This window comes from Rhinopithecus roxellana, chromosome 19 (assembly GCF_007565055.1).
Source record: "Rhinopithecus roxellana isolate Shanxi Qingling chromosome 19, ASM756505v1, whole genome shotgun sequence".
Classification (NCBI taxonomy): Eukaryota; Metazoa; Chordata; class Mammalia; order Primates; family Cercopithecidae; genus Rhinopithecus; species Rhinopithecus roxellana.
This window is the reverse complement of record NC_044567.1, coordinates 3,587,122-3,610,286: the sequence shown is the minus strand read 5'-3', so window position 1 is coordinate 3,610,286 and position 23,165 is coordinate 3,587,122. Positions and strand designations below refer to the sequence as shown.

Below are 23,165 nucleotides of genomic sequence, written 5' to 3'. Positions count from 1 at the left end.
AACTATATATAAAGATAAAAACTTCGAGCTAGGATTTGATGAGACTACAAAAGGTCATCTAATCAAGTCTACTGCTTTCAGGAAAAATTAATTCCAAAGTCTATCAAGATCTATAGTAGTTGTATATTTTATTTATTAAAACCATGAAGGTGAGACTCTAGGAGAGATACTGGCATGGTTAGAGGCTCTGGGAAGTTCAAATACAAGTCCAAACGTTTAGAGTTCAGATGAAAACCATGTATTTAATGTTACTGTAAACTCTTCCTATTTATTCCTACTAATTTGACATCTAATAACTAATCAAGGCAATATTTTCCTTTTACTTTTCCTAGAGATTTATCCTGCAATAAAATACAGCCTATTGAAAGACATACATTTGAACCACTACCATTTTTGCACTTTATGGAAATTACAACTATAACTTGATTACATTTAGAACTTTAATAAAACTTAATGATAAACCCCTTTGCTATTCATTTTGAAATATGATTAAAATTTTAAAGTTACTAAAATTATATAGCAAATCCTCTTTGTCCCTAGGAAAGATTAGTGTAAGAATTACTACACAGATCGTAGTGAATCATCAGAGAGCAGTGGTTCTCAACCAGTGTGATTTTGCACCCAGATGACACTTGGCTATGTGTGGAGACAGTTTTGGTTGTCACAACTGTGGATGTTCTCCTGGCATCTGGTAGGCAGAGGCCAGGAATGCTGCTAAATATCCTACAAGGTACAGGACAAACCCCCACGGCAAAGAATTATATAGTCCAAGAGTCAATGGCCCTGAAGTTGTGAAATCCTGTCCTAGGGAAATAAAGCTCACTTAACATAAGTATTTACTGAGCATTTGCTGTTTTGTATCTAATGCACCACATGTGCAATGTTAAAGTATAAATCATAAGCCAGTATCTTCCACTGTGAGATTTCTTTAGTGCATAGAGAAAATATTGAGGTTATGTTCCATCCTATGCAAATTAAAATCAATGCAAGCGATAAATGTTCTGAAAGAATATATATTTTTTTCTTCTTTGGCTTGATTCTTTTTTGGCAGGAATCTTGATTGCAATTTACTCACAGAACTGAGCTTTGGAACATTTCAGGCCTGGCATGGGATGCAGTTTTTACACAAGTTGTAAGTGAAATGGAAGATGAATACTTGTAAACAACTATTTACATGTAAGAACCTCATACAATTATTGGTTAGCTGGGTATAAGCCCATTATGAACTCTGAAAAGTATGTCTTAAGATCCATTCGTTGGGCTGAACGCAGTGGCTTACGCCTATAATCCCAGCACTTTGGGAGGCCGAGGCAGGCGGATTACCTGAGGTCGGGAGTTTGAGACCAGCCTGACCAACATGGAGAAACCCCGTCTCTACTAAAAATACAAAATTAGCCGGGCGTGGTAGCACCTGCCTGTAATCCCAGCTACTTGGGAGGCTGAGGCAGGAGAATCGCTTGAACCTGGGAGGCGGAGGTTGCAGTGAGACGAGATTGTGCCATTGCACTCCAGCCTGGGCAACAAGAGCGAAACTCCGTCTCAGGAAAAAAAAAAAAAAAAAAAAAAAAAAAGATCCATTCGTTTTTTCAAATGGGGAAACTAAAGTACGAAGAGACCAAGAAACTTACATAGTTTATATATGACCTGCCCTGCTTTTCCTAGTTCTGACCTTTGGCATGGGCAAGAAAATGCATGAAACAAGTGACCCTATTGGCACAATGGTCTCAACACATCAAATGTATGCTGGGGGCTGGGCACCTTTGTTTTGGGTCAAATCTTTCTGGTAAAAAAAAGCTAATTTGCTTCAGGAAACATTTGCCATAGTGAGAAATAGGCCCATTGCATTTCTTACAAAAGTTTGTAAAAAAAAAAAAAGGACCTCAGCTGTGGTGGAATGGTGATGAATTGAATAGAGCCTCAGCATCAGGGCTTTTCACTTGCACGGTCCTGGGAGGCCCTTGGGAATCTTTGTATTCATACTTTTCCATGTTTTTATTATTAATAGGTAAGGTTCAGGCTCCATAAAATCCTGAAATCACCCTTGGGTTCCAGTAATTACAACTTTGAATGAAGCCTCTATGTTATTGACAAATACTGACCAGCCGAGTCAGCAGTGTGGGTAGGGTCAGTCTATTTTGGATCTGAAACCCATCCCAAGGACATAGCAAGAGCTTATTAGCGGACTTAACTGGGGTCCACTGGCCCAGCACAGTAAAGCCAAACCATACTGAGGTTTTGCAGTGGGAGAAAGGAGCACATTTGTTTGCAGGGTGCCAAGCAAGGAGGACCAGGCAGTTAACAATCAAAGTCCCCCTCTGAATGGTAGCAATAATCATATCTTTCACAGATGAAATCAGAAATGAAATGGTCTATGGAAAACCAGCAGTGGTTGATAATTCTAAATGTTAAGTGTGTGCATATTTTTTTCCCTGACTTTAAAGTGCTTCTCCTTCATTCACTTACACAGGTCCAGACTGATGGCTTGTTTTTAAAAATTTTCTTACTCCGTTAGTTCTAACAGTACAAGTTCCATTATTTTCGAAACTGAATGACTCTGCAATGTAGAAAGGCTATACCTTATTCAGATAGAGCACACTGACATGCTGGCTTGCCTGTGGCACATCGATATCATGACAAGAATGTAAGCACTAAGAGAGAAGAGGAAAATCTAAGCTTTATCCCTATTGAATTATTTATCCCACTATTAGAATATCAATCAGTGAAGTAGGTGTGGCCACACTGGGCACATTGAACTTCAGTCACAAATATGCCTTGTTGCTTCCCCAAGGCTAATGACATCGGCTTCCTTTAGATAGCGGTAGATGCACACAAGTTTGCACAGGTGAGAGTATTGTCATCACGTTTTGGTATGTACTAGAATCCTGGCAGCAACTTCTCAGATTCAGAGAGGTGTAAACATTAAAGATGAAAAGAACAACTCGGGTCTGTCCTTTGGGGTGATTTAGGGTGGCTGTTTACATTTGCTAAAAAAAAATACAAAAATTAACGTGGTGGTGCATGCCAGTTTCTGGGAGGCTGAGGCATGAGAATTGCTTGAACCCAGGAGGCAGAGGTTGCCATGAGTTGAGATTGCACATTGCACTCCAGCCTGGGCAATACAGCAAGACTCTGTCTTAAAAAAATAAAAAATGAACAAAATCAATTTCTGATTAAATATTTTAAAATTTGTTTTAAAATGCAGTAAGTATGAAATTCAAAGGGAAAAAAATGCAGTTAAAAGTAGCCTACCTCTCCTAACGCTTAGACACCCATTTCTAAGAGTTAACTTCTACTACAAGCTTCTAATGTATTCTAGAGCTGCTCTATATGCTTTTTAGTTTGTTTTATTTTCATTTAGCTTTAAAAATTATCATGCAGTAGTCTTGACTTATTTTGATATGCATTTCTACGAATTTATTTATTTATTTATTTATTTATTTGAGACGGAGTCTCACTCTGTCGCCCAGGCTGTGCTGGAATTACAGGTGTGAGCCAGTTGGCCCAGCCCACGTTTTCTTTTTATTAGGTTAAATGCCTAAGGACAGTATTGCTGGGTTATGTAGTAAGTGTATGTTTAACTGTTTTTTCTTTTTTTTGGCTCCTGATTGCAACAACTGAAAGTGTGCGTTTAACTTTATAGGAAATTTCCAAATTGTTTTCCAAAGTTGACTGTACTATTTTATGTTCCCACCAGCAACGTATGAAAGTTGCTTATCTGAAATTTTATCAGAGGAAGGCTCAGGCCTGCAATCCCAGCACTTTGGGAGGCTGAGGTGGGTAGACGGTTTGTGCCCACGGGTTCGAGACCAGCCTGGGCAATATGGCAAAACCCTGTCTCTACCAAAAATACAAAAATTAGCTTAGTATGGTGGTGTGCACCTCTAGTCCCAGTCACTCAGCAGCCTGAGGTGGGAGGATCACTTAACCCCAGGAAGGTTGAGGCTGGAGTGAGCCATGAATGTGCCACTGCACTCCAGCCTGGGCAACAGAGAGAGATCCTGTCTCCAAACAAATAAATAAGAAATAAGTGGTATTATCAGTTTTTTTTTAAATGCCATTTCAATAGGCGTGTGGTGGTAATACCTTGTGGTTCTAGTTTGTATTTCCTTAATGATTAATGATCATAAATGTGTTTTCATGTGCTTACTTGCAACCTGTGTGTCATTGATGAAATGTCTGTTTAAATCTTATGCCCACTTTAAAAATTGGGTTTTTTTTTACCTCTCTTTTGAGAATTCTATATATTTTCTGGATACAAGTTTTTATTCAGGTATGGATTTGTTTAGCATTCATTCGTTTCTTATTTTTTTTAAAAAAGGAATAAGCTTTGTAAATATTTTCTCCCAGTTCAGCTTATCAATTTTTTATTCCACATATTGTGCTTTTGGGTTGTCTCTAAGAAAATATTTGTCTAGCCTGTGGTCACAAAGATTTTCTTCTGTACTTTTTCTTCTAGAATATATCATTTTCAGTTTTACATTTAGGTCTGCAGCACATTTTGAGTTAATTTTTTATTATGATTTGAAGTATGGATTGAGGCTCTTTTTTTTGTTTTGTTTTGCACGTGGACACCTAGTTCTAGTGTCATTTAATGAAAACACTATCATTTATCTGTTGAATTGTCTTTATACTTTCGTTGAATAGATGTGTGGGTCTTTTTTTGGACTAAAACTCTAAAACTATATTATTAATCCTTATTTGGATTGCATCTGACAGATCCCAAAAGATTCGAAAAGTTAATTAGGTAACAAATTTAGAAATTTGTTAAGTGTCTTACTTGGAACCTGGTGTTTGCTGACAGTAGTTTGTAATCTGCAGAAGGGTTTTCTAAATAACTTTAAGCCTAAGATTAAAAGAACATTTTGCTAATGATTCATTATCTGTTTGGAAAAAGTTGTGTGAGTTTTCATGCAGCAGGGATGAGCTGAAATGGTTTTTCCTAGAAGGTGCCCATTTTCTTTTTTGTAGAATTACCTGGTAGTTCTCTAATAATCTGTGTTTGTGCTTTATATCATCTTTGATAGTGATACATTTTGGGGCAATTCTCTTTTTGTTTAAAACCATCACGTAGTTGTCCTAAGTTAAATACTCTAGGCCTGACAGTAATCCTGGAACTTTGAGAGACAGAGGCAGGAGGATCACTTGAGCCCAGGAGCTTGAGACCACCTGGGCAACATCATGAAACCTCCTCTCTACAAAAATCAAAAACAGGTCAGGCACGGTGGCTCACGCCTGTAATCCCAGCACTCTGGGAGGCCAAGGCGGCAGGTCACCTGAGGTCAGGAGTTCAAGACCAGCCTGGCCAACATGGTGAAACTCTGTTTCTACTAAAAATGCAAAAAAAAAAAAAAAAAAAATTACCTGTGTGTGGTGGCGCCCGCCTGTGATCCCAGCTACTCAGGAGGCTGAGGCAGGAGAATCACTTGAACCCAGGAGGTGGAGGTTGCAGTGAGCAGAGATTGCGCCACTGCACTCTAGCCTGGGTGACAGAGCAAGACTCCATCTCAAAAATAATTAAATAAATTAATTAAAATAATAAAAAACCTAGCTGGGCATGGTGGTGCATGCCTGTTGTCCCAGCTGGAAGGCTGAGGCTGAGGTGGGAGGATTGCTTGAGCCCAGGAGTTCAAGTTTACAGTAAGCTATGATGGCTCCACTGCACTCCAGCCTGGGTGACAGAGAAAGACTCTGTCTCTAAACAAACTAACTGAAGGTTTACTTACTTTTAAAAAGTAGTACACAATTATTGTTTTTAGGATGAGGTGTTTTTTTGTTTGTTTTTGAGACAGACTCTTGGTTTGTCACCTAGGCCTGAGTGCAGTGGCTCAATCCACTCACTGCAATCTTGAACCCCTGGGCTGAACTGATCCTCCTGCCTCAGCTTGGACTATAGGACAAGGAATACAAGCACATGCCACCACGCCCCACTAATTTTTTTGTAGAGACAAGGTCTCACTATACAAGAGTCCTATACAAGGACTCTCACTGGAGTCCAACTTCCTGGCCTCCAGCAATGAATGCTGCCACTTCAGCCTCCCAAAGTGCTAGAATTACAGGCATGAGCCACTGTGCCTGGTCTATTCTTTTATCATTAAATTGTATAGACCTGTAGAGTGAAATAATTGATATTTGGCTGTACATTGGTGTTCTATAATATAATGAGGTTTGAGCTAATCTCAGTATTTGGATATTTATTATTTAGTAATTTAAGTACTTTGCAATTAACACCTTTAAATTAACTTAAAATTTTAAATGTTACAGTAGAAATTAAAATGCCAAGAAGCAGGTGTTATTTTAAAAATATCATTGGACAAAATATTGGAGGTTAATTTAAGACAGACTTTCAGGATTAACAGCTATTTAAAAATTTTTTTAATCATTTGTTGATGAGTGCTTTTTCTCATTCCTGAAATACTTACTCTTAAGTCCTTTTTTTTGGTCTTTGGAAAACGTACTCCTGTCCCGTGCTATTCTATTTTTCTTTTTATTTTTTTCCTTTCTTCATTTATACAGATTTTGCCATACAATTTTATTTTTATTATTTTTATTGTGGTAAAATACATGTAATAAAACTTATCACTTTAACTATTTTAAAGTATATAATTCAAGCCACATGTAGTGCAGCCTATTGTTCCAGCTAGTCAGGAGGCTGAGCCTGGACTCCTTGAGCCCAGGAGTTTGAAGGCAGCCTGTGCAACATAGCAAGAACCCCTTCTCTTAAAAAGTATATAGTTCAGTGGTATTAAGTACATAAACAATATTGTAGGACCATCACCGCCACCATCTTGTTCTAGAACTTGTTCATCATTGCCACACAATTTTAGCACCTAATTGTTCGCTAGTGTTTGGCTGCCATATTAAGTTTAGGTTTGTAAGAGATAAACACGACCCAGTTCTTGTCCTCAAGGACTTTACAGTCTAGTGAGAGAAACCTGACATTTATGATACAATGTGGCAAATTACAAGTTAGAACTCCCCATCATTGAATTAGAGTTTTAATTTTACCTTGAAAAGGCAAAGTAACTTCTTGTTAGGTTAATAATCCAGTTGTCATATCGTTCCACACACTGAATTCATTTAGGCTAGACCAAAAGACTGAAGTCTTTAGTCTTTTGACTTAGGTCATTGTAGGACTCACAAATCCTCATGCCCTATACTTTATTGCAAGAAAGGAACCAGAAAATTGGTATTTTGATTTAAAACCAAATTATGAGCTATTTTCTTCCTAATGAAGCGGGGAGATCTGTGAAAATTATGTTTAGAGAGAACTTCTTAGTTGTCTGCAACTATCATTTGTTGAAACCGTTTTTACTTTAGTTGCAGTGACAACTCGCTTATGATCAAATACAGCATGATACGGGCATGTTTATCTCTCTTGGCAGATCATCTTGAGGAAGAGTTGCTTTGGAAACTGTCAAGAGATTGTTTTTAATTCCTTGAGAAGCCAGGAGGTATCAACTGATTTAAAGTTTAATGTCTTAGCAGTTTTAGTTTAAAATAATGTTATCGGACTTAAGCAGTATTAAAATACAGATTTTATTTTCATTATTATGACTTATTTTCTTCATTATTAAAAATTTAATGCAATATTGCTTATCAAAGTAAAACAACATGGCTGTTTTCATCTAGAAGGGCTAGATGTGAGAGGGGTGGAATTGAGAGCAGGTTTTTTTTTTTTTTTTTTTTCGAGACAGAGTTTCACCCTGTTGCCCAGGCTGGAGTGCTGTGGGTGATCTTAGGCTAACTGCAACCTCCACCTCCCGGGTTCAAGCGATTCTCCTGTCTCAGCCTCCCAAGTAGTGGGATTACAGGTACCCGCCACCACGCCCAGTTAATTTTTGGGTATTTTTAGTAGAGACGGGGTTTCACCATGTTGGCCAGGCTGATCTCGAACTCCTGACCTCAGGTGATCCTCCCACCTCGGCCTCCCAAAGTGCTGGGATTACAGGCCTGAGCCACCGCGCCCAGCCTGAGGGCAGCTTTTTCATATTACATATACAGGCCTTCTATAAACGGCCAGTAAGTCTTCCCAAAGGGTGGTGGGCATTTCCAACGGGCCAAACGTGGCCTGTCATTCTATTTCTCTCTTCCAGCAGCAAGATCTAGTAGCACGAAGACCAACCGCCCAACGACCGCTAACCGTTCTACCCGTCCTGGTTTGGAACTCCGCTCGCCTTCCAGGCCGGTTAAGGCTTTTGTCTGTTGAGGGCAGGACTAGGTAGGTCTCGACGAATAGGGACACAGCGGTCACCGGGACCGGGTCTGCGCGGCTCCGAGGCCTAAAGAGAAGGCCGTGCCTGCGTCCTGAGGCCGCCTTGCCAGGCACTCTGCACCCTTAGGGCCTCCGCCGCGCGGTTTTCGGGCGGCCACCAGGCTTCCTGGCTCTCCACTCCCGCCGCCACCCAAAGGCGCCGCGTCCCGGAGGCTCGGCGGGGTTTCGTCGAGGCCAGGCAGGCTTGGGCCGGGAAACCAGGCGGCCGGCAGGGTCCGGGCTGGGAGAGGCTGACGCCGCCGTCAGTCAACGAGGTGGGGTACGGAAGCTTCAAGGCCTGGGTCCGGCCAGAGGGCAGCCACAACGGGCCCCCGGTGTGTGCAGAGGGTGGGGCGCGGCCCGTCTTGGAGCCCCCAGCTCACCCGCTGGCCTGGGCCAGAGGATCCTGGAGGGCCCTGAGGGAGCCGGCCGCGCTCTGCCTGTTGGTAAGAATCCGTATAGTTATCCTAATGTAGTCAGTCTAAGAGGGTTGGTGTCCCAAATGGTTGATAGTGTTGTAGTTGACAATTTCAACACCTGTTAGGAGGAGAAAAGTTCAGATTGCTAGGCCTAGATTCCTAATACGTTTTGTTTTGTTTTGTTTGAAATAGGGTCTCGTTCTGTCACTCATGCTTGGAGTGCAGTGGCTTGATCACAGTTCACTGTTGTCTCGACCTCCTGGGCTCAAGTGAGCCTCCCACTTCAGCCTCCTGAATAGCTGGCACTACAGGTTCACACCACCATGTGTGGCTAATTGAATTTTTTTTTTTTTTTTCCCAGAAACAGGGTCGCACTGTGTTGCCCTGGCTGGTTTTGAACTCTTGGTTCAGGTGATCTTCCTGCCTCTGCCTCCCAAAGTGCTGGAATTACAGGCGTGAGCCACTGTGCCCGACCCTAAAACATTTTTCATAAATTTTTTAAAAGTTGGAATTTGTGGTGTGGTTTTGATTGTCTGCTGAAAAAGATTGCTGTCTCCTTTTAGGTTAAAAAAAAAAAAAAGGAAAGAAAAAACTTAAATAGGCTGTTAATAAATTTGACATTTATTGCTCTTGAAAAATAGCTGTCATCATCTTTTTTCAGGGTAATCACATTGATCAATATGAAGAAAGACACTTGGACATTGAGCAAGCACCACTTGACAAGCCTACAGAATCTATCAGATGATCATTGCTTAATTTCGGGTCTTAGCCAGTTAGGTAGGTAGTGTTCGTGTGACACTTGATGTGAATGAACTTAAACTTATTAATAACCAATACAGTTTAGAATTGTTTTCTTGCATGCCATACAGTAATCAGAGTTTGGAGTGTAATCTAATATTTAATATGTTGGGAAATCAGTCCAAAAATATCTAGAAACACATTAGAATTTTCATGGGGGAAAAATATCTTTTTGGCCCATACTAATATTTTGTTGAAGGTAGCAAGGTAAAGTTTAGCATTTTGTCAATTGAATAAAGGAGTAAAATGTATTTTGATCCTTTATAGATTGCCCTTTCCTGGGCAATATAATTATGTATGAAATGTTCCTACGTGGAAGTAGAATATGTATGGAAAATTTTTTTAAAAAAGTTCCATTAGAAACAGTTAAGGGCTGGGCACAGTGGCTAATGCCTATAATCCCAGCACTTTGGGAGGCCGAGGTGGGCGGATCACCTGAGATCAGAAGTTTGAAAGCAGCCTGGGTAACATGGTGAACCCCAACTCTACAAAAATACAAAAAAAAGCCAGCTGTGGTGGCATGCACTTATAATCCTAGTTACTCCTGAGGCTGAGGAACAAGAATCGCTTGAACCCAGGAGGTAGAGGTTGCAGTTAGCTGAGATTCCACTGCACTCCAGCCTGGGCAACAGAGCAAATCTCCATTTCAACAACAACAACAACAAAAAAAAACAGTTAAGGAGTAATACATTTTATTTACCAGACTCTTGTGAAACATGGCAAGTTTGGTCTATGTAGCTGAAGAAATGTCTAATTTTCGTCAAAAGTTGATTATTTCTATCTTTTCACACTGCTTAGTTTTGGACACTGATGATATCAGCAATAGAACAAGGAGATTTATTTACCTCTTAGTTTAAAAAAAAAAAAAAAAACTTCGGTTGGACACGTTGGCTCATGCTTATAATCAATCCCAATAATCTGGGAAACTGAGGGAGGTGTTCACCCAAGGTCAGGAGTTCAAGACCAACCTGGCCAACATGGTGAAATCCTGTTTCTACTAAAAATAGAAAAAAATTAGCCTGGCATGGTGGTGGGCACCTGTAATCCCAGCAGCTTGGGAGGCTGAGGCAGGAGAATTGCTTGAACCTGGTAGCCGGAGGTTGCAGTGAGCCAAGACCACACGATTGCACTCCAACCTGGGCAAGAAGAATGAAGCTCTGTCTCAAAAAAAAAAAAACTTCTAAATTTTTGAATATTATTTTCATTTTGAAAAATCCATTTAACTTTTTTTAATGTTTTAAAATTTGAGATGGTGTCTCACTCTGTCACCCAGGCTGGAGTACGATGGCATACAATCTCGGCTCACTGCAACCTCTGCCTCCTGGATTCAAGCGATTCTCCTGCCTCAGCCTCCTAAGTAGCTGAGATTACAGGCGCACATCACCACACCCGGCTAATTTTTGTATTTTTAGTAGAGACGGGGTTTCACAACATTGGTCAGGCTGGTCTTGAACTCCTGACCTCGTGATCTGCCCGCCTCGGCCTCCCAAAGTGCTGGGATTACAGGTGTGAGCCACCGTACCCAGCAAAAAGCCCACCCATTATTTTTAAATAACACAGTCAGTCCATTGTTAAAATGTCTGAACTTGTCCTTATCGTCAGCATTTAGTATTTGTGCTTAAGTGTACATATTTAATAAGGGTTTCAGTGAGTTACTGGTAAAACTTGAGTGGGGAAAAAAGTCAGAGGGAATCTTAATCTTTATAACCCTCATGACAAGCCAGCCCCCTTCCCCTTAAGAAACACTAACTAGCTTCTTCCTCAGGAAAATATGAAGGCAATTTAGAGAGTGCAGATATTTTAACTTTAGCTTTTATTTTCAAAACCGTAACATAGTAAAGGATCAACATATATTAATGTTCCCAATTAGGTTGGTATTGTGTGTGTTTGTGTTTGGGTGTTTACAGAAATTTACACAACCTGGAGTGTTCAACATTTTTCTTCCATAGCAGGTGGCCCATATTAGCTAGGCAGCCATGATCTGGTTAGTATTGCATGGCCTACCTTTTAAAAATTTCTTCTCTTCTTTCTCTCCACCTCCCTTTTTTTTTTTTTTTTTTTTTGAGTTTTTGCTCTGTCGCCCAGGCTGGAGTGCAGTGGTGCGATCTTGGCTCGCTGCGACCTCTGCCTCCTGGGTTCAAGCAATTTTCCTGCCTCAGCCTCCTGAGTAGTTGAGATTACAAGCGCCCACCACCACGCCCTGGCTAATTTTTGTATTTTTAGTAGAAATGAAGTTTCCCCATGTTGGCCAGGCTGATCTCGAAGTCTTGACCTCAGGTGATCCACCTGCCTGGGCCTCACAAAGTGCTAGGATTACAGGGCAGGCATGAGCCACGGCGCCTGGCCTCCACCTCCCTTTCTAATTGCCTGGCCTCCACCTCCCTTTCTAATTTTGTCCTTCTGGTCCAGTGAACTCTGTATAGAATACCTTCTGCCTTAATGTGCTAGCATGATGCTAGACTTAGGTATGGCAGTAATTGATGGTGCATGTGATAATGCTGCAGAGGGAGAATTCTCATCGGCTGTTTCACTGAAAGCCTAGTCTTGTGTTTTGACAGATGGATAAAATGCCAAGCTCACTTTGCTAAGTTAAAAATCACTGGTTTGTGCCTTGTTCTGTATTATTTTGGGGATTATCACAAGGCAGAATTTTGTAATGAAATCTGTAGACTAGATCAGTATCTTGTATTTGAAAAATAACTTTTCCCTTTTAATTTTAAAAATTGGGGTTCAAAGTTTAAGAACAGAGCCAGTGGAATCAACTCCCCAGTACCATATTCTACAAGGTGCGTGGTTGGTTAATATTCTTACACAAGCTATAATTCTGTGGGTACTCAACAGTAGTAGGAAATTTAATTAGATGAAATTTGCAAGCTAGTATTCATTATTAATGTACTCAACAAAGACTTTTTTAAATCACTAAATTAAATTATATTTAACATTTTTTTAAGCCTTCTTAGAGGGCTACACTGAAAGATTTTTGGAAAATTTATTCCTGTGGCACATGAGGCTAATGCTATTTTACCTCTCACAATGTCCAGGATTTTTTTCTAGCGTATGTTATAGGGAAAACACAATCATAGGCAGTCTAATTGAGTAATCATTGTTGAATAATGTCAATGAGTAGGAGCAGAATTGATACATACCTTGATTATTAAATAGTGCTACCTTCTCCACTTAAAATAACAAACAGTATATAGTACTAAGGCTGGATATTTAATTTTTAAAATAAATAAATGCCTATTCAGAAATGTGTATTAGTAATTATGCATCTAATGAAAATTTACTTCTGAAACACATAAATATATGTATTATTTGTGATGCGTTAATTTAGGTAGGAGGAGGAGGAGTTTCATAGCCTACATTGAATTAGATAGAAGTAGGACACAGGATCTGGGAGAATAAACAAATATGTGAGACAAAATAAGAAAAAAAGAAGTAGGACACACTAGATCAGAGAGATCTTATTTCTGTTACCTGGTCATTTGGGAGTAAAATTTTAAGTGTTCTTTTTTTAAAACTTTTTTTTTTTTTTTTGAACCAGAGTCTTTATCACCCAGGCTGGAGTGCAGTTGTGTGATCTTGGCTCACTGCAACCTCTGCCTCCCAGGTTCAAGTGATTCTTGTGACTCAGCTTCACAAGTAGCTGGGACTACAGGTGCCTGCCACCATGCCTGGCTAATTTTTTTTTTTTTTTTTTTTAGACATGGTCTCACTCTGTGGTTCAGGCTGGAGTGCAGTGGCACAGTCTCACCTTACTGCAACCTCTACCTCCTGAGTTCAAGCGATTCTCCTGCCTCAGCCTCCGGAGTAGCTGGGATTACAGGTGCCCACAACCATGCCCGGCTAATTTTTGTATTTTTTCAGTAGAGATAGGGTTTCACCATGTTGGCCAGGCTGGTCTTGAACTCCTGACCACAGGTGATCCACCTGCCTCAGCCTCCCAAAGTGCTGGTATTACAGGTGTGCGTCACTACTTTTACTTTGTTAAAAGTTATTTTCTTGTGCCTCCTTGTGTTACCCATCATCCTTAAGCCTATTGGATTTTCGACAAGTGTTTATAAAACCTTTTTTTTTGCTGGTAGGAAAGGGGACCATACTGAATACTAGCCCTTCCTGCAGAGTCACAGAGCTGCCTCTTTTCCTCCAAAAGCAGATAGTTTGAAATGATGGGAAAGGTCCAGATTTTCTGTATTGCTCATTCACTTACCCTAGGAGGTTGGTGAGGGGAGCAGATTATGGGAGAAGTGTCTATTGTTTCTGTTGCCTTTGTTATGATTGGAAGGACTTAGAGTGGCATATTAAATATTTTATTATAGTCCCTGAGGATTTAAAGAACAGTTTTAACCTAAAGTTTTAGAAGAGAAATTCCACTACCATTTTCTATCAATAGCTTTTTTCTGAGAAGATGGCAGCCATCCTCTTGAGTGGTTGTGTAAAAGTGGTGCTAATATGTATAATCTTAATTTTTTTTTTTCCCCCTCTCCCTTTAACCTTTGCTTTCCTTTCACTGTTGTCAATCACAAGACATTGCTCTTGAGTTTCTCAGCTGGTCTTGACTCGTGAATTACTCATGCTTTCACTCTTCTTTAATAAATACATTACTTGCAAGCAGTGAATTGAAAACCAGACCAAAAAAAAAAAAAAAAAAAAAAAGACCATCAGTGATTGGACAGTTTCTTACCTTGTGTTACATTTAACTGTTTTTAAAGCCCAGTTTTTAAAGCCAGGTTCATATGGAAATGCTTTCACTCCACTTGCACTGCTTTTGGAAATACCATACTGCTTCACCTTTCTGTTTATTTTAGTACATTCATAGTATAACACAGTCAGCATAATGTCTCATCACCACTTAGCCAAGGATTGAGTTTTCTTAAAATAAAAATTAAAAAAAAACTGTAATAAAATTTTGATCTCACCGTTTTTTTAGTTTAATATTGGCTGCGTGCTAGTTAAGTATTATACACATACACATACACACACATACACATACACATTTTTTAAAACAATCAAGTCTAGCCGGGATTTAGTGCTGATTGTTTTTTCATTTCTAGTGGTGGGGCAGTCTTACACTTACAGCTTACTTTGTATCATGAAAATACAAAAAATTAGCTGGGCGTGGTGGCGGGCGCCTGTAGTCCCAAGCTACACAGGAGGCTGAGGCAGGAAAATGGTGTGAACCCGGGAGACGGAGTTTGCAATGAGCCGAGATTGTGCCATTGCACTCCAGCCTGGCGACAGAGCCAGACTCCGTCTCAAAAAAAAAAAAAAAAAAAAAAGATGAACATTCCCTGCAGCTTGGGTAGTAAAACTGAGGCATTTTATTGTGAAATATTAAAATGGTGCATTCTGTGGGTATACATACAGGAGTGTGCCTATGTAGTTATGTTTGTGTTTGCTTGACCATGAAGATAAAAAGTACAAGTGATGCTGTTTTATTTGAAGCCTGAGCGCTTCTGGTTTCCTAACCAGAAATTGCTATCTGGTTCTTCTAATGGAATGGAGGGGTTTTCCATTCTTAGACCGTCTAACTCTGAACTTGCTCTGAATCTCAAATCTTTCTATTCACAGAACAAACATTCGAGTGCTTTTCTTCCTTTTTTTTTTTTTTAATATTTGTTTATTTATTCATTTATTTATTTATTTTGAGATGGAGTCTCATTCTTGTCATCCAGGCTGGGGTGCAATGATGAGGTCTCGGCTCACTGCAAACTTCACCTCCCGGGTTCAAGTGATTCTCCTGCCTCAGCCTCTCAAGCAGCTGGGATTACAGGCCCTCACAACCACGCCCAGCTAATTTTTGTATTTTTAGTAGAGACGGGGTTTCACCATGTTGGTCAGACTGGTCTCTACTCCTGACCTGAGGTGATCTGCCCACCTCAGCCTCCCAAAGTGCTGGGATTACAGGAGTGAGCCACCGCACCTGCCTCTCAAGTGTTTTCAAGTGTTTTTCTGTATATTAGGTTCATTAGCACCAACTTCATGACTTCTAAAATGTGACTGCTTTCATGTCCAGATAGCTTGAATACAGGTATCTACCAATGATACCAGGTGGATAATAAATGACAGTGTTGCTTATTTCTCAAAAAAAAATTTTTTTTTCCAATTATATTATACCCTTCTCCCCAAGAGGTGGGCAGAAAAGCATTATTAATCTTTTTTTTTTACAGATAAGGAAAAACAAGATCAGAGGTGCTAACAGTGCTACAGCCTAGTGCCAGGTCTTCTGTCCCCAATTCTAGGTTCTCCCCATGCCGATGTTTTTCCTTTCTCACAATCTTTACTTCGTCCTCTGACCCTCCCCACCACCCAAAATACCTTTAATTCTGGAAAAGAAACCCAGCTGCGCACTGCTACACTTGACCTTATTGCAGTCAGAAGCTTTGGATGATTCCCCATCCAAAATATTAGAGATGAAATGAAAGCAAAGTAGGCATCTGACAAAAGTTGATTTTTCCCTTCTGCATTTTAGGACCTCAAGTCATGTTTTTCCAGAAACTGCTATTATGCCATAGATTCACTGTACTTTCAACAACATAAGCTTATGATCTGGCAAATTAAAAGTCTTTTTTTTTTTTTTTGTACAGTTGCAAGATTTAATAGAGTGAAGACAGAGCTCCCATACAAAGGGAGGGGACCCAAAAAGGGTAGCCATTGCTGGCTTGAATGCCTGGGTTTGTATCCCAATCATTGTCCTTCCTCCTGTGCTCTCAGGCAATAGATGATTGGCTATTTCTTTACCTCCTGTTTTGCCTAATTAGCATTTAGTGAGCTCTGTCTACTATCTGATTGGTCGGGTGTGAGCTAAGTTGCAAGCCCCATGTTTAAAGGTGGAAGCGGTCACCTTCCAAGCTAGGCTTAGGGATTCTTAGTCGGCCTAGGAAATCCAGTTGGTCCTGTCTCTCAGTCCCCCTCTCAACAGGAAAGCCCGAGTGCTGTTGGGGAGGTTGGCTGGTGACCGCTCTAACTGCTTCCTGCTGAATTGGGGCACAGTAGGGGTTGTGCAGTTGAGATTTCCTCGGGAGGAGTGCCTTCGATGTCATTAACATCGAAGCATGGGCTAGCTACTAGTGGGCTGGTCCAGCAGGCTGCGGTAGATCTTATTCATGGACTGCATCTGGGGCTCCATTTGAAGAACCATTTGTAGTTTTACAGCTTTGATTCTAGAAGAGTCAAACTTAACAAGGAGGTTAAAGATACAGGGTCCAAAGAGGAGTAGCAATATTATAAGTGCTAGAGGTCCTAAGAAGGGGAGAATCCGCGGCATCCATTGGCTGAGGAGGCCCCAGGGTCCAGTGTTTTGAAGCTCTTCTGCTATACATTGTATTCGATATTGAATTTTTTTTTTTTTTTTTTGCCACAAAACAAGTATTTTTTTTTTTTTTATTATACTTTAAGTTCTATGGTACATGTGCATAACGTGCAGGTTTGTTACATATGTATACTTATGCCATGTTGGTGTGCTGCACCCATCAACTCGTCAGCACCCATCAATTCATCATTTATATCATGTATAACTCCCCAATGCAATCCCTCCCTCCTCCCCCCTCCCCCCTCCCCATGATAGGCCCCAGTGCGTGATGTTCCCCTTCCCGAGTCCAAGTGATCTAAAAAATACGGAACGCTTCACGAATTTGCGTGTCATCCTTGCGCAGGGGCCATGCTAATCTTCTCTGTATCGTTCCAATTTTAGTATATGTGCTGCCGAAGCGAGCACGATATTGAATTTCTTTAACTTTCTTAGTGACGATTCTGGATTGATTAACATTATAACAGCATTCTTCCCCTAAAAATAAACAGGTTCCCCCTCTTTTGGCGGTTAGCAAGTCTAAAACTCTTCGATTTTGAAGGACTACTGCTGCTAGGGAGTTAAGTTGATCTTGCAAGGTGACCAGGGAGTCAGCAACCTCTTCCATGTCACCGTTTAGTTATTCTAGAGATAATTTGTAGTAGAACTGAGTAGAGGTTGTGATACTGCCAATGCCAGTACCTAGTCTGCCTAGCACTCCTGCTCCAATAACAAAAGGATGAATGGGTACTCTTTTGTTGCAGGGCTTATGTACGACATGATTGTATAAATTTTGTTCAGTGTAGATGGTCATAGGGGGACTAAGAATGAGAGGAAGCACATAGATTCCAAAGAGCCATTCAAACAACTATAGGCTGAGGTACCACAGACAAAAAATATTCCTGAGGGTAGGCAGACCATTCGTGTGGGCGGAGTTACCTACCGGATGCACTGGGAGTTGGTTATGTCTATAGTATTGCTACATTTTACACAGGTGAGGTTTGAGGTGTGGGTTTTTTCCAGATTGGAAGCAAGAGGTCCTACTAAAATGGAAGTTTTAGTGTTTATTTATGTGCTGAAGTTGTTCCATTGTTCAGGTACAGGGATTGAAATGTATGACTTGAATGCAGGGGGAGGCACATCCAACAGTTAGTAGGGTTGTGGGTTGAGACCTCATGGAACCCAGTGAGGGTGGTATTAAATAGGCTTACCAGGCGAGTGTGGGTACAGAGGGTTTCATGTAGTTTTGAGAGATCTAGTCCTTTGTAGGGGCTAGGGGTGCTGTGTACCCAAGTCAGTTGGGAGATTACTTCCTTTACATGTTTTTCTCTTGCCTGATCTTGAACTCCACCCCATCAGACATACTGGTATGAGTGAAGTAAGTCCACCAGACAGTGGCTCCAAGTCCTCGAGGACAACTAGGATTAATCATTTTCCTTGTCCAATTATGAGTATTTGCATGCTTGCAAAGAGTGGCAGAGTTATAGCAGTTGCTGAGTGCAGGCAGTGAAGGTGGAGGTTCCCTTAGATAAACTTCTATAAGATGGGACATCAGTATTTCCGGGACACCGCATTCTCCATAGAAACTCTTGGTAAGGGGAGCTACTGGTTGTACAGTGGCATGGAGGGGGTGCAGTGAGAGTGAAAGGGGGTAAGAGAACAATAAAGAGAAAACTATGATAAAGGAGGGCCAGGGGGATTTACGATTTTAGTTACTGTCCTCGTGGTTGTCTGACAGCCACAAGTCTCCTTTAGCAGTGAGTATGCCGTTCACATCATGAGATGTCCACACAGTAAGATCTCTTCCCTGTATTATTTTAACTGCTTCGGATACTAAGACTGCTACTGCCGCCACTACCCGTAAACAATGAGGCCAACCCTTTGCCACTACATCAGTTTCTTTACTCAGGTATGCCATGGGTGGCAAGCTCCTCCCTCAGACGTGTGTAAGGACACCTAGAGCTATTCCCATTTTTTGTGTGACATATAAAGAAAAGTCTTGCCCCATTGGCAAGCATAACACTGGGGCTTGGGTTAGGGTCTTCTTTAGGGCCTGGAAAGCCACTTCTGCTTCAGGTGTCCATCTTACTAAGTGGTTATTGGCTTTCTGAGTTTCCTTAATTAGTGTATATAATGGCCTGGCTATTTCGCCGTACCTGGGAATCCATATTTGGCAGAAACCTGTTATGCTAAGGAACCCTCTTAGTTGCTTTAGGGTTTTGGGATGAGGATAAGCCAGTATAGGCTGGATACATTCCTCACTGAGGGCCCTGGTGACTTTGGATAATTTTAGCCGTAAGTGTTTAACCTGCTGTGAGCAGAGCTGAGCCTTTGGTTTAGAAACCTTGTAGCCACAGGTAGCAAGGAAATTTAAGAGTGCTTGGGTGGCTTGATGGCACAAGGTTTCTGAACAGGCTGCTAAAAGTAAATCATCCATGTACCAAAGGACAAGAGTGTCCAGGTATGAGGACTGGCTCAAGTCTTGGGCTAATGCCTGGCCAAATAGTTGGGGGCTATCACTGAACCCTTGGGGTAAAACAGTCCAGGTGAGTTGAGACATTGGGTTCGAAGGATCTTCAAAGGCAAACAAGAATTGAGAGTCAGGATGTACAGGGATACAGAAAAAGGCATCCTTAAGGTCCAGGACTGTAAACCACTCTGCTTCCTCTGGTATTTGGAAAAGCAGATATAAGGGTTAGGTACAGCTGGGTATAGAGGGACAGCAGCCTCATTGATAATCCTGAGATCTTGCACTAACCTCCACTGTCTGTTGGGTTTCTGTATTCCTAAAATTGGAGTATTGCAAGGGCTATTGCATGGTTTTACTAGGTCTTGGGCTTTTAGGTCCTTGACAGTCTTTTGGAATCCTTGCTGGGCCTCAGGTCTAAGGGGGTACTGCCTTTGGTAGGGAAAGGAGGCGGAATCCTTCAGTTTAACTTGAACAGGACAGACATTCTTTGCTCATCCATATTGTCCTGTTGCCCAGCCTTCAGGATTAATTCCTTCCTCAAGCAGGGGACAACAAACGGGTGTTCCTTCTCCTATGTTCAGGTGTATAATGGCCCCTGCTTTTGCTAGAATGTCTCTCCCTAACAAGGGAGTGGGGCTTTCAGGCATAATTAGAAAAGCATGTGATAAGAGTAAAGTTCCCTAGTCACAGCTCAGTGGCTGGGAGAAGTATCTAGTGACTGGCTGTCCTAGGACCCCTCGGATAATGACAGATCTGGAGGACAGTTGTCCGGGACAGGAGAGTAAGACTGAGAAGGCCGCACCAGTGTCCAGGAGTCAGTTAACCTCCTGGCCCTCAATGGTCAAGCATACCTGGGGCTCTGTGCAGGTGATGGCATGGGCTGGTGCTTGCCCCAGGCACCCTCCGTCCTGCTGCTGGATCATCTGGTTAGTGGCTTCTGACTCAGAGGACCCTCATGACCTGGGGCAGTGGGCCTTCCAGTGATTCCCTTGACATAAGGGGCATGGAAGAGGGGGTGACTTATTTCTACTTGGAAAATCTTTTTTAAAGTGCCCTTGCAGACCACACTGGAAGCAAGCCCTATTAGTTAAGCATTCAATTTGCCCAGCTTTTCCCTTTTCCAGAGCCTCCAAAGTCCACTTGCCTCAGGGCCATGACTAAAGCGATGGCCTTTTTTAATCCCATTTGTCCTGTTCCGTCTGCTCCTCCTGATTTCTATTACAAAAAACCAAGGTTGCCAAGTTCAGTAGGGTTTCTAAGTTCTGCTCCGGGCCTAAGGCAGACTTTTGAAGTTTTTTTTCTAATGTCTGCAGTTGACTGAGTGATAAACTTATTCTTTAAGATTAGTTGGCCTTCAATAGAGTCAGGTGACAGGGAGGTATGTTTCCTCAATGCTTCCCTTAGTCTCTCCAGAAAGGCAGTAGGATTTTCTTCCTTTCACTCTGTTATAGTGGACATCATTGAATAATTCATAGGCTTCTTCCTAGTTTTCCTTAGTCCTTCCAGCACGCAAGTTAGCAAATGTCAGCGGCACCAATCTCCATGTTCTGATTCTGTGTCCCGGTGAGGGTCTACACTGGGAACTGCCTGCCGGTCTGTGGGAAATTGTTCTCTTTCCTCTGTTGTCATCCTGTCATTGACCTGACTGAGATGCCAGAGATCGCCAAACTCTCGGGCTGCAGTTATGGCAGCACTTCTCTCATTTGGGGTTAGTGTCTGATTTAGCAGTAACATTATATCTCTCCATGTCAGATCAAAGGATTGTCCTAACCCTTGTAAAACATCAATATAGCCATCAGGGTTATCTGAGAATTTACCTAGGTCTATTTTAATTTGCTTTAAGTCTGAGAGAGTAAAAGGTAGATGCACTCTGGCTGGGCCGAATTCTCCTCCTCCCACTGCTTGGAGGGGGCATAATCGGGAAATACCGGCACTCTTTGGTTCACTGTTCACCCCTTTGTCTATCTCCTTTTTGACCATTTGGGTTGAAGGGGGGTCCTTATTAGTTGGGGAAGGAGTCGGGGGGCCGCTGGGGTAGGGAGGTAGACCCTGAGGGCTTCCCTTAGGGCATAAATAATACTTTTTACATAATTATGTACATATGTACATAATTACATATGGCACTTCACTCCATTTGCCTTCTTTTCTACAAAAGAGGTCTAGCTGTAAGATGGTGTTATAATTTATACTTCCTTCAAAAGGCCAGGTTTCTCCCCCTTGAAGAGGATATTGTGGCCAGGTGGTACTGCAGAAGAATATAAGTCATTTCTTTCTTAGCGTCTGAGGGTCAAATTGGTCCCAATTCTCCAGAATACATCTTAGGGGCGTTTTTGCCTTGGGGGGAATGTTTCCCATCGCTTTGGAGATCCCTTCGTTGTTGCCAAATGTTACAGGGCGGTCCTTGCTCCCAGAGCTCCCAAGATGGTGGCGGGCTGCTTCCAAAATGGCGGCAAGCCTTGTGTTCTCGGCCTCACGGATTCCAAGGAATGGAATCTTGGGCTATGCAGTGAGTGTTATAGCTCTATTTGAAGCCGTGGGTCACGGAAGAGAACCGTGGAACCCAGTGACTAGTGTTCAGCTCCATTAGGATGAACCCGGGCACTTAGCTGTGCAGGAACAATGGCAAGCCTTTAGCCTGATGGGGAGTGGCAGTGGGTGCCTCGCTGGATCAGGAGCACAGCAGACACCCTGCCAGATCCAGAGGGATGGAAGTGAGCGGCGGGTCTGCAACAGCGGCAAACAGCAGTGGTGGACGGCAAGCAAAAGCTCAACTTGAGCCGTAACAAACACGGACCAAAAGAGAGTGCAGTTGCAAGATTTAATAGAGTGAAGACAGAGCTCCCATACAAAGGGAGGGTACCCAAAGAGGGTAGCCCTAAAAATTGCTTAACCTACACCCCAGATTCCTGCCTGTTTTTAAGAAAAGAATCTAGGGTGGACACAGTGTTTTTTTCTGTGTTGAGTCTTCTGTGATGGGGCTGGGATGTGTGGGAGCAGAGAACTGTGCAGGTGGGTGGAGTGCAGGCCGGATGAGGATCTATCAGCAATGGGAGGGGGCCTCCACTTTAGCATCCCTGCCCCTGCTCCTCTCAGAGGGTTGCCTTTCATTGCATTCAGCTGTGATGGTAGCAAGAACATGGGCACACTACACTGAGGACGAGGAGAGAGGGAGCCTTGTGCTCTCTCTGTATCTGAGGGAGGGCAGCACAGGGAACGGAGCAGTCTGCAGAGAGGCCAGCTCATCAGGGAAGTGGCTGTCTTCCACCTTGGGTTTTGGCTGAGCGCTGGGCAATTGGCCCCTGGGATCAATGGAATAATCCTAAACAGAGCTACTATATGTCACGCTATGGAATGTTCCAAGTAGGTGGCCATGTTTTCAAAAGATGTCTTTCTTCCTTTTGCTGTTGCCATTTCATAGCTTTAGGTTTGGGTGTATGTTTCTCCTCTCTGACTGGCACTTGAATGTTTGCTGACTCCTACTCTGTGTGACCGGGGCGTACAGCTGTGGACTGATGCATGCTGTCCTATCATCTTTCATTATCAAAGCAGTCTCTTCTTTTTTGACAGTTTGAAGAAGCATCTGTAGGGAATCCAGAAGGAGCCTTTGTAAAGGTGTTACAAGCCTGGAAGAAGCACACGAGCACTGAGCTGACTACTGAGCTGGAAGCACCCTCAGACAGCAGTGGCATCAACTTGTCAGGCTTTGGGAGTGAGCAGCTAGACTCAGTGACGAGAGCTTGCCTTATTTCTCAGTGAAAAATCTATAAGATGTGGAATCAGTGTTACATTCCTTAAACTGCTTTTTTCAAAAGTACAAGATGGAGGTAGGCCCCTGAGTATTTTGAAAAACAATGCAAAGAGCCCCTCTCTTCAACCTGCCTCCAGCAACTCAACTTATGAAAATAAACTGGGAAAGCTTTATTTTCTGGAAAATGTGTT

The 23,165-nt window shown here is 42.0% G+C and overlaps 1 non-coding gene and 1 pseudogene across 1 annotated transcript; one reads left to right on the top strand and one right to left on the bottom strand.

Moving 5' to 3' along the window:
• Window positions 1–23,165, top strand: part of LOC104674890 — a 58,490-nt pseudogene that overhangs the window by 15,948 nt on the left and 19,377 nt on the right.
• On the bottom strand, window positions 17,079–17,185 carry LOC115895094. Its single transcript, XR_004055285.1, has one exon. It is a non-coding gene; the product is annotated as a U6 spliceosomal RNA (small nuclear RNA).